Here is a 15,335-nt window from a genome sequence, read left to right as displayed (position 1 = left end):
CCATCATAAGACGTTGTACCAACGTCAAAACACAACTGTAAATGTTCCTTGTCCTCAGTTGATTGACAGGAGCAATATATATTTCCATTAAAGATGTAAACAGGGTCTTTCTTTTAATCTTTTGACCTGTTTTAAGTTTTAAATTTTTCTATGTAGGCAAGATGGACACAATGGCATATGTACTACTCTATTTCAAACTGCCAGCTGTGTATAATATAGTAAGAATTTCACAAAAGTTTGTTTACCTTTTTGCCATGTTTTATTGTCAAATGTATAAAAATATTATTTTCTTCAAAATATCTTTGTTTTCCCAAAAACTTCGCATTATGTTGTACATGAAACCCGAATTAATGTTCAATTCATGTTTCACACTACTGAAGTTGTTTAAGGTTAAAGTCTTAAAGTTGTTGACTTTTGCAATACTGAAGTACAAAATTTACACACTCTCTTACAAAACATGGTTTCAGTTTACACATTTCCATTTAACTAAAGCAACACATAATATTCAAAAAGGGAGATTTGGTATGATTGCCAATGAGACAACTCTCTATCCTAGACCAAATATTGTTGATGTTAGCAATTATAGGTAACTGCACAGCCTTCAACATGACGTCTTGGTACATGCTGCAAAATCTGAATGTTTAGTGGTTCAGTGTTCTAAAATATAGATTTCACTATGATGAAGGAAATTCTAGAATGTAAATTTCACTATGATGAAGGAAATTCTAGAATGTAGATTTCACTATGATGAAGGAAATCGTTTTTTAATGAAATACAACAAACTACCACATATACCTTAATATTTACTGTAGATTCATTCAGCTGGATTCACTTCACAATTACAAGCTAGGAAAAAGGTTTGAAAAGGCCCAAAGCAGACTGTATAATTTACAAATATATATTATACACAACTTATACACACTTCTATATTTATCCCAATGAAGAAAATACCTGGAATTCAATCAAACTAACTATTGCTTTTTTTGCTGGGTCTGTTTTCATAACAGGTTTGATTAATAGCGTGAAAATGCTTCTAACACGCATTAAATCTTAAATCAGCTGGGGGAAGGTCATCGTCCGTTCATATATTTGTTTAAAGAAACACAATTTACAATCAGGAAACATATACAATTTCTACCATTTCATTGTACTGTTGTGTCATCTAATGTCTAAATTAACACAATTTATGATAGTTTCCAAAATTACAAGAAAATCCTCTAAAACATCACTGAAACTAATTCATTTATGAATGAAATGCTAAAAAGGAAGTCATGCATTAATTATAAACCGGTAGTTTTAGGTGCCCCCCCCCCTTTTTTTTTCTCGATTTTTTTTTATTTACTGTTGCGTATGCATTTTGTTTAAATCTATTAGGACATTTCATGGTCATTGATTTCATTGTTTACTAGGCAAAAGAGGCGGAGCTAGACAGTGAAATAACTTGAGATGGAAGTTAGAGCACTGGCCTAAGCTCCTCTAGTTCTTTGCTTTTCCTATGACAAGCGACACACGGCGGGACTTCTTAAAGTGTAAAGCCAAAAACACAGAAAATATTTGATTTATATATTCTATAATGATAGTTCAATAGTCTTGAAATTAGTTAATGTCCCTTTTCGTAGACCTGCTATATTTTGATAACAAATAAATTGCCAAAAAAATAGAGTGAAGGGCTTAGTACCCCTCACTTTTACAAGTGTGTAAAACGGGTATGTCCCCCTTTCTAGGCTCCTACGCCCTGCATTTATATATAATACATTTGTCAAACAAAGAAATCCACACAAAGAAATATGGTTTAGCCCTCCTTCCCTCCGTCCACCATTTTGAAAGTTGGTTGGTTATGGGGGAAGGGGGCAATTATCCCCTTCCCCGGCTCATAACCCCCCCCCCCCCCCCCCCCTCCTAAAAAACAACAAAAAATATGAATTATAGTTTTAATACGTTTAAAAATTCAACGACGTATAAAATTGAAATATGAAAAAGTAATAAGACAAACGTTAATACAACATGAGTAAATATGAAATCAACAATATACATTTAAAAGACAATATAAATATAAATAAAATGCTGTTTCTTTCTTTTATCGACAATAACTTGTACTGAAAACTTTAATTTTGTCTTTTTTTAAAAATGATCCACATATTTTGAAAATCAAATTGTTCAGTTTATTTTCGTGGTCATTACAGTTACTGTAATGTGATATTCGAGTAGACCCAGGTATTGATCACGTGACACAACAATTTTTTCATTTTCCATCCCAATGTCCAAAGTGGTTGGTAGTTCATTTGACTTTGAGACTAATTTTGCGCTATCACAATTCGACTTAAACAAATTCCTTGAGCATGAAATGAAAAAGGGAAATCCTCTGTTTAGTTCGATTTCAGCTTAACTGCTAAGCAAACCCACGAGAGGTTTGTACATGGAAGCATTTTTATGGTTGCAGTTACTCTTGTAGGAAGTAACTTCGTAGATACTTTATTTTGGGGTGTTTCTAAACAACGGAAACGGAAAAAAATATTTATAAGGATGGAATTTGAGAAAACAAATGGCAAGAACAACGAAAATCAATAAAGACTGAAATAACAAAATCACACAACAAGTATGTTGAAAATAGGATAGAAGATATCAAGGAAAAAAGCATAACAGTAAAAAAAATCTATAAAAATAGGTAAAATTTGTCATTTAACATGTTTAAGGGCAATAACTCCTATAAAAAGCCACCGCACAGTTTTGACGTGAAGAACATTAGGAAGAGTTCACAATTGTAAAGATTTCTGCCTCGACAGACTCTCTCTATTTATATTTTTATTCAAAACAATAGGCAACACTTGCATTTTACCCCTATGTTCTATTTTTAGCCATGTCAGCTATCTTGGTTTGCAGGCAGGGTTATCGGACACATTAACAAATACCTCAATAAAAATTGTGGCCAAGTTTAACCAAAACTGTCAGACAACCTCCTAAAGGAGTTATGTTTTGGTTAAACTTGGCCCAGTAGTTTCAGAGGAGACATTTTTGTAAAAGTTACCGAAGACGACGACGGACGCCAAGTTATGAGAAAAGTTCACTTGGCCCGTCGATACCTATAGTTTGCCATTGCACAAGGTCATGTTTTTCTCTGACTGTTAATGACGTCTTTAAACTAAATCCATTGGATGTTGGATGTGTACTGATTGATCCTGTAGCTCAGTGGTTATCGTTCGTTCATGTCTGTCATATTTATTTTTCGCAAATTATTGTGTTATGAATTAGGCCGTTAGTTTTATCAATTGACTTGTTTCATATTTCATATGTCGGGTTTGGGGTATAGCCGACTATACGGTATGGGTTTATCTCGTGGTTGAAGGCCGTACGGTTGCCTATACTTGCTTTTTTCACTCAGTCATTGAACTTTGGTGGATAGTTGTCTAATTGGCAATCATACCACATCTCCTTGTTTTTATATCAATACATCAACAACATGTTGGCCAGACGGTATAAGCCCTAGAATACTAAAAAAAATGTCAAACGAATAAGCACCTATCTGACATTAGTCACCCTTTTCAACAATTCATCAATACCACCTTAATACCTGATTAATGGACAAAAGACATATGTCCACTTTTCAAGAAGGCTGACCATTCGATACCGACAAACTACTGCTAAGTATCATTAACTTGCATTCTCTGCCAGAGGCTCGAACATATAGTTTGCCCTAACATAATGAGTCACCTAGTAGATCATTATACAAAATTAATGTAACATCATCAATGAAAAACAACATACTTTTCGTGAATATCACAGTCGCGAAACACAACTATGTACTGTACTGATTGGGCCTTAAACATCAATAAAGGACACCAAACAGATATATTCATATTATATTTTGAAAAAGCCTTCGACACAGCCTCCCATGAACAACTTAAATCGAAATAAACAGTAACGGAATATGAGGTAAAACAATTGTTTGATTGACTCATTCCTATGCTACCGCAAGCAAAGAGTCATGGTAAATCGGACAAAATCAAACTGGTCCACCATTGATTCAGGAGTACCTCAATACACCGTCCTTGGTCCTATGTTATTTAGTCTACATATCAATGATATATTGAATAATTGGGTGTTTGGCCAGTAGAAATACCCAAACGATCAGATGCGTAGAATAAAATAAAGTATTTTTTTCGTCATAAAAAAAATAAAAAAATAAGAGAATAATGATTTTTTTAGTTGACAAAGCACTGCTTTAAAATCTAGTAATATAAATAACAGTAACTTTCAAATTCAAGCTAGGTGTAGTCATGTCCTAGGATTTCTAAAAATCAACTTGTCCACAGTGCTTTGAAGATCATTAAATTCCTTTAGTATGAATGAATATAAATACATATCTATGTTAATGTTTTCAATTATAGTAATGCTTAAAACATCATACTGAATGAATGACAGTATTTTTAATTGTATTATTATAAAATAACGTTTACGGCTACTTGAATGGGACTGAATTTTCAAAAAAGAATTAAGCGGCATGATCTTTAAAGCACTGTGGACAAGTTGATTTTAGAAATCCTAGGACAAGACTACAGCTAGCCTGAAAAGAGTACTGTGCAAATCGTATATCCATGTATTGCTTTTCTGCCATTTTTTTTCTCCGACGTTATTACCAACAACGTACTTCAGTATTGTAATCGGGTGAGAAAGGCTCTGTATAGTGAGTGATTTTGTCAATTGTTACATAAAATTAATTTGTATAGTTATAATAGTGTTAATGTCTAGTTCACAGGTTTCAATATCTGTTGTTGTCCGTACTTAATTGTCCCATCGAGTTTCTCTTACGTTTTTTTTCTATTATACAAGAAAAGATAGCAGGAAAATCAACAATGCAGAACAACACAACAAGATACACCACATCACTAGCTCTAATTCAAAGCAGCTACAAAAGAAACAAAGAAAAAACGATGGAAAGCATTTCTCAAAAAAAATGAATTACTCCACAACCTATCTAAAATCTAGGCGAATGTCCATCGTTTTAGGCCGTATGTAGATTAGTTTTGTGTTGTTGGGTTACTGTCCTATTGACGTTTATCCCATATCTCATTTTATTCATTTTTTGTTTTTGGAAATTCAGAAAAAGTCGAACAGACTATAGTGAATCGCATGACGTTCATGGTCTTAAGTGCAAAAGTAGATCCATAAATGACATGCCGAAAAAAGAAGTCATGCATCAATTATAAACATTGCAATGACAATGAAACTAATTCTTGAATACGCCCAATCAAGAGATCATTTGAGCCTTGAGCACTTTACAATATTCTAAGTTTGTATGAGAAGATAATCCTTTACTCAATGATAAGTACTCGCTAACGCTCGTACTTAATCATGAAGAAAGGGATTATATTTCTCTTACATATACTTAAAGGACTGTTTTTCTATAGCTCTGCTGGGGACAAAGTCGTACAACCAATCGTGAAAACTGGGTTCCAGACAAAGAGGTTATAAACTTTCTAAAAAAAAAGGACCAAAATATCGGTCACCGTCAAAAATAAACTGGAAAGAGTGTCGTCAGGTTATTAAAGATGCTCTTTCCTCCTATTGTAAAACATGGTGTAAACGGGAGAAATCTGACAAAAAGTCACTTGATTCCTTTTTAAATGAATGTATGAATATTGTTGATATTCGCATATCACATTTCGAAAATAATTTAGAAATAAATAAAAGACTAAGTAATACGCCCATTTCTAGGATTAAAAATAAAATTCAAGTACTATCAAAGCGTTTTATGTTTTTACCGGCCGACAAAGCAGCAAACAATGTGGTGGTGGTATGACGTTGAAGATACACGGAAGTCCTTAAGAATGAAATTATACATTCAACTACATTCAAGGCCGTACGCTCCACAGAGAGTCATATAGTGAATAGTCATGTCACTACCACAGCTCAGCTTAAGGCCTCCTCGGAATATTTGAAGGTCCGCACTATGCATTGGTTACACAAACTACACAAAAAACCTGCAAAATATCATTTCATATCGGCCTCTAGTAAGTGTTCTAGTACTAATATTTCGGTGCTTTTAACGAGTTTCCTAACTACTATCAAAGAACTTATCGTTAATTTTTGTAATAAAACATATGAAAACAGTAGAATTAATCTTTTTTGGAGTGTAAAAAATACTTTGGATGTTTTAGATAAATTACGTGCTTTTGATGGTCATTTGATTCGGTTGACAGTTTTGACTTTACCACTATTTATACTACACTTTTACACAATCTTATCAAACAAAAGTTTTCCTATCTAATTAAATGGTCGTTTGATAAATCTGGTTGCAAATGTATTTGCTGCAACTCATAAAGCATTTTTCTCTAATGAGAAAGGTAAATATGCTAGATATACTTACTGGAGGTGTGATGAGATGATCCAAGCACTAAATTTTCTCCTTGACAACATTTATGTACTTTCGGCAATACAGTTTATCGACAGATTGAAGGTATTCTTATGGGCACCAATTGTGCTCCTTTAATAGCAGACTTGTTCCTTTACTGTTATGAATCACAGTTTATGGCCAAAGAATCGTCTAAATTTCATTTAATTGATAAATTCAACAATACTTATCGTTATCTTGATGATATTTTTTCGTTAAATAATCAAAAAATCTCTAAATATACTGCTGAAATTTACCCAAAGGAACTTACTTTAAATAAATCTAATACCAACAACATTAACTGTCCTTTCCTAGATTTAGATATTTCAGTATTACACCAGAAACTCTACACAAAAGGGATGATTTTTCTTTCGCTATTGTTAATTTTTCCCTTTTTTGACGGTGCTGTTCCTTTGGCACCGTCTTACGGTGTTTTTATATCCCAACTTGTTCGCTATGCTCGTGTCTGTAGTGACGTTTTGGATTTTAATGAGGCTTATTTATGTATTACTAGCAAATTATTAAGTCAGGGATTTCGTTACCCCAAATTACCTAAAACCTTTACTTAATTCTTTCATAGATACAAATATTTGGTCTGCAAGTTTGGCTGTACCTGTAGAAAACTTATTTCAAACGGAATAGCACATCCTAAATTTAATTGTGGTGTTGTAAACCGAGCCCGGAAATATAGATTCGATTCGGGTAAACTTATCAATCCTTTAAATAAACTTATTCTAAAAGGTTACTTATTCAACACTGTAATTAAATCTTTGAATATTGTTTTTATTGGCATAAATATTGATTTTGTTATCAGTAAATTAAAACCATACTATATATTACACATATGTACTTTCACGGTACTACAATCTGTCGATACTTATAGTTTGGTATTGCACAGGGTCATGTTTTTTCTCTGACTGTTAATGACGTCTTTACACTAAATCCATTGGATGTTGGATGTGTACTGATTGATATTTTAGTGTTAAATACATGATTTTCTTCATTAGTTGTTATTGGCTTTGAACTAGCTGTCAGTAACTGCGAGTACTCTCAGATCTGTACTTAGAGTCTTTTCGGTTTTTTTTTTTGGATGTACAAGTACCCGTCCACGTCCACTCTGTGTTTTTGTTAGATGTATAATTTCTATTTGTATCCATCTGATGAGTAAAGCCTTTTTCAACTGATTTTTATAGTTTATTCTTATGTTGTACTGTTACACCACTGTATACGGTTAGGGGGAGGGTTGAGCGCTTACAAACATTTTTAACCCCGCCACATTATTTATGTGCCTGTCCCAAGTCAGGAGCCTGTAGTTCAGTGGTTGTAGTTGGTTCATGTCTGTCATATTTGTTTTTCGTAGATTGGTTTGTTATAAATAAAGGCCGTTTGTTTTCTCAATTGAAATGTTTCATATTTTTCATGTCGGGGCCTTTTATAGCCGACCATACAGTATTGGTTTTTCTCATTGTTGAAGGCCGTACGGTTGCCTATAATTGCTTACTTGAACTTCATTTGAACTTTGGTGGATAGTTGTCTCATTGGCAATCATACCACATCTCCTTACTTTTAAAATGAGACCATTTTAGCCTTGAGCACTTTACAATATTCTGTTATAGAGAATTTATAAGACGTTAGTCGCAAGTTGATTATCGTTTCCAAATCCACTACTTCTTATAACTTCTCTAGCTGAACCCGTTTCAAGTAAAACGACTGTCTGACTCTGTTTTACGTTTTGACAATAAATTAATGGAATTTGTATTAGGAAACGGATTGATATAAGTTAACAGTATTTCTGGATCCTATTAATTAATCAATTGTATTAATATGTTGATTCCAAATTGTATTTTTTATTTAACTTGAATTAAAATAATAAAATATGTTTACATTAGAATAAGATTTCACGGAAGAATAATTTATTGTTAACAAAATTTTAATGTGGACAACCGAGAGGCCAAATAAGGAAAACATACATGTAACAGTGTAAAACGTGGAAATGACAAAACAAAATAATATGAGAAGCTACAACAGGTATACGTAATGTATACCAGTCGATCACATTAAAAATTTGAAAGGAATTTAGATAGTTTTATAAACAAATTACCCCTTCCGTACCTCATCAACTCATATTAGAAATATTTATCGATTTATTTACGATACTCTTAAAAGTGTAATTTAATGGACCTACAAATTGATTACAATTCTCGGGGGCCATCTACTTTCAAGTATAAACTAGTATCATTATCAAAAAACTAAATAGTGGATTGTATACCAGATATGATATCATTGATAAATGTTTAAAATAATAGTGGTATCAGGATCGACCACTGGGGTAAACCAGCCTTTATGATGCGGCACTCAGAGGATATATTCTCATAACGACCCTTTGCTTTCGGAAATGTTTTCCCGTCATCTAATACCTTCCCAAACTCATTTGTAATATCAAGCAATAGATTAATGGCTGAGTCTTCTGATGTGAAATCTGAATCGTAGGGTGTAATAATCTTGTTATAAAGTAAGTAATTATGAATATGCTTTAACATACATCTTATCATGACCTTCCAATAACGACGATCAATGAGATCGGTCTGTAGTTTTTTTAAAGTCACTTGGAGAGTCTTTCTATTTACAGGGGTAACATTAACACATTTCTAGTCGGCAGGGAATTTGCTAAGTGATAATGATAGGTTAAATAACCTGCACGGTGGATATTTCAAAATCCAAGATGCTTCTTTGAGAAGTCGTGGGCTTAAGGTGCGTTCACATGGTACGATTTTCCATTCGATTTTCATTCGAGTTTTACCTATGCACCAGCTTTCGATTAAAATCGTACCGTGTGAACACTTAAATCGGAAGTCGAATGTCAAGTTGAAACGTCGTTTTGAAATCGAAAGGTACGCTATTTTCATTCGACTTTTTGACTGGAATCGGATCGTGTGAACACCAAATCGACTAAATAAAGGAGTCGATTCACAAACCCATAATGTTGGCCCTTGATTAAAACGTATGTTTAAATCATAGAAGATTTTCACCAATGTCATTAGTGATGCATTTGTGACGTCATAGATTTAGGCAACTTGCATTAAAACCTGATTTTTAGCATAACTTGACGTGACAAAATTTATGACAGTTTTTTTTTTTGTAAAATTAGCAGTAGCACCACCTCTTGCATATAAATATTTTTGCTAAAATATTCTATATATACCATATTCTGAACTGTTCAACCGAAATTTTAACCGGCGAGGTGTGCCGCCACATATGAAATAATAAAATAGGGCGATAAAGGTGGCAATGTCAGAACAAAATAACTAAAATGAAATCTTTTCCTATAAATATGAAGCAAAAATACATTTCTTATTACACTTTCAAAAAAAATTACATTGAGCAATTATACATACACAATACATACACAATAGATTTACTCAGAGACTAAAGTTTAAAAAGTTCACCGTTACTTAAAAATACAGGGCCGTTAATTAGTCGATTACTCCTTAGTCGATTGAAAAAAAAACCGAGCGAATAATTTTAATCAACAATAATACGATTTTCACATCATTTTAAAAGTCTTAAATTCGTATAAGGAACAGTGTTATCTTTTGTTCATAAATCTGACTATTCTGTGCCTACTGGTTAAGGACCAGTTACCGCCAGTTAGTACCGTTACCTTGCATTTTATGCATTTACGGACGTGTTGCGTAAATACAGCATTAATAAAAATGAATATAAAGAGCAATAAATACTAATAATTTATTCTTAAAAACTGAGTTTTGTTTGATCCAATCAAGACTAGGAAATCTTTTTTTTTTGTTCTTTTACCACGTCGTGGCCGGTGGGAAGATACGCGTGACCGGAACAATGACGAAAATTTCAGAAAACTAACCTTTTTTATGTAGATAAAGTAAAGCAAAGCTTACCTTGGACATAAAATTTCCTTCAAAGAAATTAAAACGGTTGATTGATTTTAGAATTAATCTCTATGACCCCTTCAATGCAGTGTAACTTGTTGATTTCAGGTGACATACAAACGATGATCTGGTCCCGATTCTTTTGATACGTCCAAAATATTCAAAATGTCTACTACCTCGTTCTCAGATGTTAACTTCTAACTGTGATAATACAGTTAGAAATGTATCTATTTGCCTTGTTAATAAGTTCGTCTGTTATAGTACGTGCTATAGCGTCAACTTCATTTGAAATGAATAAAGCATCCCTGTCAACAAGTGATAGCTGGTGTCGAAACGAGTCGTTATAGTCACCTCTATCATACATGTATACTTTTTGCTTCCAAACTTTATGTAAGTTTACATTGTTGATCAAAATTACATATGACAGGTAAACTATATCGTATTTAATCCAGTAACGGGGCCCCAACATCAGGAAATAAGAGCTTTCCCGGGTTATGAACCAGAATAAGGTAAAGTAATGAAGAACTGTGTTCTGTGATATAAGTTAGGTAAGAAATACATGTAAGTTGACGTAGACTGAATTGTGCTTTTATCATACTAATTTTATCATTTATTTAGTGGTATTCCTCAACTCGTTGATGTTAAAGTCACTATCATATCTAAATTACAAGATAAGGAAAGATCGATAGACTGTTCTATTTCATCCCATACCTCATTTTCCACACTGATCGTGTGTTTTGAATTACAACATTGCTTAAACATGAATATATTAAAACAAGAAGATGTGGTATGATTGCCAATGAGAAAACTCTCCACCAGAGGCCATATGACATATAAGTTAACAACTATAGGTCACCGTACGGCCTTCAACAATGAACAAACCCAATACCGCATAGCCAGCGATAACAGGTTCGGATATGACAAATGCATTACAATTCAAACGAGAAAAATAACGGTCTGATTTATGTTCAAAACATTGAACGAAAACAAATATAATATACAGCAGCAAGCGACATTTCAACCGCTGAATTACAGGCTCTTGATTTGGGACAGGCACATACAGACTGTGGCGGGTTAAATGTAATGTTCAGCAAAACATATGAACAAACTATAAAAATCAGTTGAAAAAGGCTTAACTCTTCAGATCGATACAAAGCAGACAAAAATGTAACAAATACACAGACCGGACGTGGCATGGTATTGATACATCCCAAAAACAAAAAAAACACCAATTCATTAGCAATTAACAGCACGGGGAGGAACTTTAGCGTTATTGTTGTAGCGCTAAGGGACATTGTTCACAACTATTAGTGCAATAAAATATTTGAAGTTGAAAAAAAAAGTCACTAAATACAGATCTGAGAGTACTCACAGTTTCTGATAGCTAGTTCAAAGCCAATTTGCAATAACAACTAATAAAAAAATCATGTATCAAAGACTGAAAATATCAATCTGTACACATCCGAGTTTCAACGGATTTAGTGTGAAGACGTCATTAACATTTAAAGAAAAACATTACCTTCTGCAATGCCAAAATAAAGGTATCGACAGATTTAAAAACCGTGAATATGCATATGTATATATTAACAATAATATTAGTTTGGTTTTAATTTACTGATAACAAAACCAATATGTATACCAATAAAATAAATATTCAAAGATCTCATTACAGTGATGAATTGGTAAAGCCGGATCGTACCTAAATTTCCGGGCTCGGTAAACAACATTTCCGTTAATATTAGGATGTGCTATCCCGTTTGAAATAAGTTTTTTTTATAGGTACAGCCAAACTTCAAAACCAGATCTTTGTATCTATGGAAGAGTTTTATAAAGTTTTAAGTAATTTGTGGTAACGAAATGGCTGACTTAATACTTTACCAGTAATATAAAGATTATGGCCATTGAAATCCGAAAACGTCCATACAGACACGGGCATAGCAAACGGGTTGAGATATATAAACACTGTACGATGGTGCCAAAGGAACATCACCATCCAAAAAAGGAAAATTAACAATAGGGAAAGAAAAATCGTCCCTTTTGTCGTAAAAACAATTTCACAAGAGTTAATATGAAAGAAAAGAGGTTGGACTAGGTTCCCATCAAATTTATTTCACGATAGGGTCATTAAAAAACATCACGGCATAACAGCTGAATGTGTGTGTACTTAGACTGAGAATCTAGCAACATTGCAGCGAATTTCTAAACATATGATAAAATTATCAATGCCTACAGATGACCTAAAACGAAAATTATGTTAGAATTCGGTTAATTGTAAGTAATTATCGTCAAAAAAGAACGGAAAAAAATCTACGAAAACCAATAGTGTATTTGTAATTTGCCTGGAACACTTTGAAAAAAAAGCTGTCAAACTGTCCTACAGAGAATTCAAAAAAAGAAAATTCTCGATACAACGTATGCACATTAACTAGACCCCATCTTGTTATTCAGCATAAAACAAAGTATAAAAGATCTTGATTTTCTTTCACTATCTATAATTAGTCAATATTCATAAAATATATACATTTCTCAAAACATAAACATTCTTATCAAATAAATCGAAATTTTCATTCTAGATATTCGTACAACGCATTGTTTTCGACTTACCACTTTTAAATTACTTGTCTACGCTAAAAAAAAATAGCCACCATCATGTGTATATTAATGTTCATTTAGTGTAATAATTGAAAACAAACAAAACAGCAAATGAATAGGAATTGAAATATCCATAAGCTGTGAAAACATCGCCAATTCGGCCTAACGTCTTTCGACGTTGCTTTCTGAATTAAAGCAATGTATTCCCGCCAATTCAAATTTAGGACGAGAACATGTTAATGTAATATGAATATCAACTTTGCTTGGTACATTATAAAAGACCGACACAATGAGCCGGATTTATACTTGCTAGTTCACAAGGTAACAGTCCACAGGGAAACATGTCACCTTACCCGGACACATTATTCTGACTCCGAGTCGACCAGTCTTTGCTCTTACTTCTAAATGCCGCGTTCTTAGTGGAGAAGCAGCAAATACCAATTTTAAAGTTTTTGGTTTCACCCGGCTGGGGTTCGAAACCACGTGACAATTATTAATGGAAGACAAGAATTAATCATTTGATGAATCAATCCATTGATTGACTATTATGCTGACAATATTCCTGACTGATGAGTTTGAATCTTTAGTATCTCCCGCCTCGTTTTGAGAGATACTTATATTAAAATCTATTTGAGTTTGATAAAATTTCTGATAAGTTCGGCACAAATTAGGAAATAAGAAAATAAGTTGCAGATGTTTAAGTTTTAAAAATCATATGTAGATTTGTCAATTAAAAAAATATTTTAATCAATGATTTGTAATGAAACATTATCTGGAGAAAACATGAAAAAAAGTAAGATTTAATGTATACAATTGATATCAAATTGCAAATATTACAGAAATTAGCAGCTTAACGTTTGTGTCCTCAGCTTTAAACAATGAATGTTAATAATTTTCTTCAAAAGCAGTTGTTTGTATTTGATTTAAAAGAAATTTGTGTTAAGTGAGACTTTAAGTTAACTTACCAAAAGTCGAATTCCTAATAAAAAGCTTTGCTCGCCAAACAAGTGTTCAAAACAGATACAGATTCTCACCAGGTAGATAGATATCAGCTCAAATGGTTTAATCCCTTTATATTGACTAGCATTGCATAATATCAGCGAGGGAATATATTTTTTATATGAGGACTACGGGAATATTTATAGATTTTCGTAACAATTGGTCTGATTCAATGTGAAGGTATTCTAACAATACGAACAAAGTGTCGAAAACAAATCGCGTTGGTTAACTGTCTGGATGATATAGATACTAATTGTCATTTTAAAACTCACTAAAACAAAAGACATATACGAATATTAATATTTCAATTATGTTCGTTTATAATACACAAGGAAGCTAACCTTCAGGTATCAATTACAGTGTGTTTTTAAATTTTTAACATACATATCTTTTAACTTTTATATAAATATTTCAAGAAATGTATTCATACCCAGGAGATTGGATATATCTTTAAGTATCTTTCTAAAGATTTTGTATGACTCGGTCTTCCCATCGTCCTGGGAAACATGATTTTATCCTGCAATCAGCTAACTATTATACAAATAACAGGTACACAAATAAATATGTTCTGTATTTGTACTTGTATATATTAAGTCTCCTGTTACCCCCGCTTCCATGTTGAGCAAGCGGTAATGTGAATATTTCTTTTTGCGTACCAGTTCATTTTGGGGTCCTCTTCGCGGTCCGCGTTTAACTATGTCGATTTCTTTGAAAAATTAGAGACAATGATTTGTATTTTAACAACTAAAGTTTCAAGTGTTGGGTGTAAATTTCAGGATAAATACAATATATGTACATTGTCGGAAAATATAAAATTTATTTGTACTCGCCACGAAACAAGAGAAAAGCTCAGCGAGCCTCGCTTTTCGTCCTGTTTCTAAAGCTCATACAAATAAATTTTATATTTTCCGACAATGTACAAAAATGTACATATATTGTATATTTATTAAACAGTTTCTGATTCGATAAAGTTTATGGTTTGAGTTAGTCTATGACCGATACAGTATGTGACAACACCATAGAGGATTGGGAGGCGTTAGAAGGCATATTGTTTCAAACAATAGGAAATGCAGATTATATAAGATGTAAACCAAACTGTAATTGTATAATACTGTGATGAATTGTTTTCTTTCAGCGAACACATTTTTACATATAAAAGGGTCAATCAATTTCGCAATACTAAAGCAACGGACTGTGTCACACAAAAAGAATTGTCTTATCCTTATCTTAAAAACTATAGCGTTGTCTTATCCTTATCTCAAAAACTATAACGGTGTACAAACAATATCATGCAGTGACAACATCAAAAGGGTAATTTCAGGCCTCATTTGCTGGTATTGCATCAATTTCTTTACATTCATTATTTGCTCTTACATCTGGTCGTTAAACCGAATACAATACATTCAGTATGTAATTAACAATCAAACCTTCTAAATGTTTTCCACAAATTTTAG

General features: G+C 32.9%; 2 protein-coding genes across 4 annotated transcripts in view; one reads left to right on the top strand and one right to left on the bottom strand.

Moving 5' to 3' along the window:
- Positions 1 to 13,999, bottom strand: part of LOC127700210 (uncharacterized) — a 289,648-nt gene extending 275,649 nt beyond the window's left edge. Inside the window, exon 1 of the mRNA XM_052203627.1 lies at positions 13,848 to 13,999. The gene's annotated coding sequence lies outside the window, so the exon portion shown is untranslated. The remainder of the gene's footprint in view (positions 1 to 13,847) is intronic.
- The window catches only part of LOC127700214 (uncharacterized), a 131,486-nt gene that overhangs the window by 73,438 nt on the left and 42,713 nt on the right, over positions 1 to 15,335 (top strand). The window lies entirely within an intron of this gene.

This window comes from Mytilus californianus, unplaced genomic scaffold (assembly GCF_021869535.1).
Source record: "Mytilus californianus isolate M0D057914Y unplaced genomic scaffold, xbMytCali1.0.p SCAF_5, whole genome shotgun sequence".
Lineage (NCBI taxonomy): Eukaryota > Metazoa > Mollusca > Bivalvia > Mytilida > Mytilidae > Mytilus > Mytilus californianus.
Note: the sequence above shows the minus strand (reverse complement) of the source record. Positions and strands in the feature narration are given on the sequence as shown.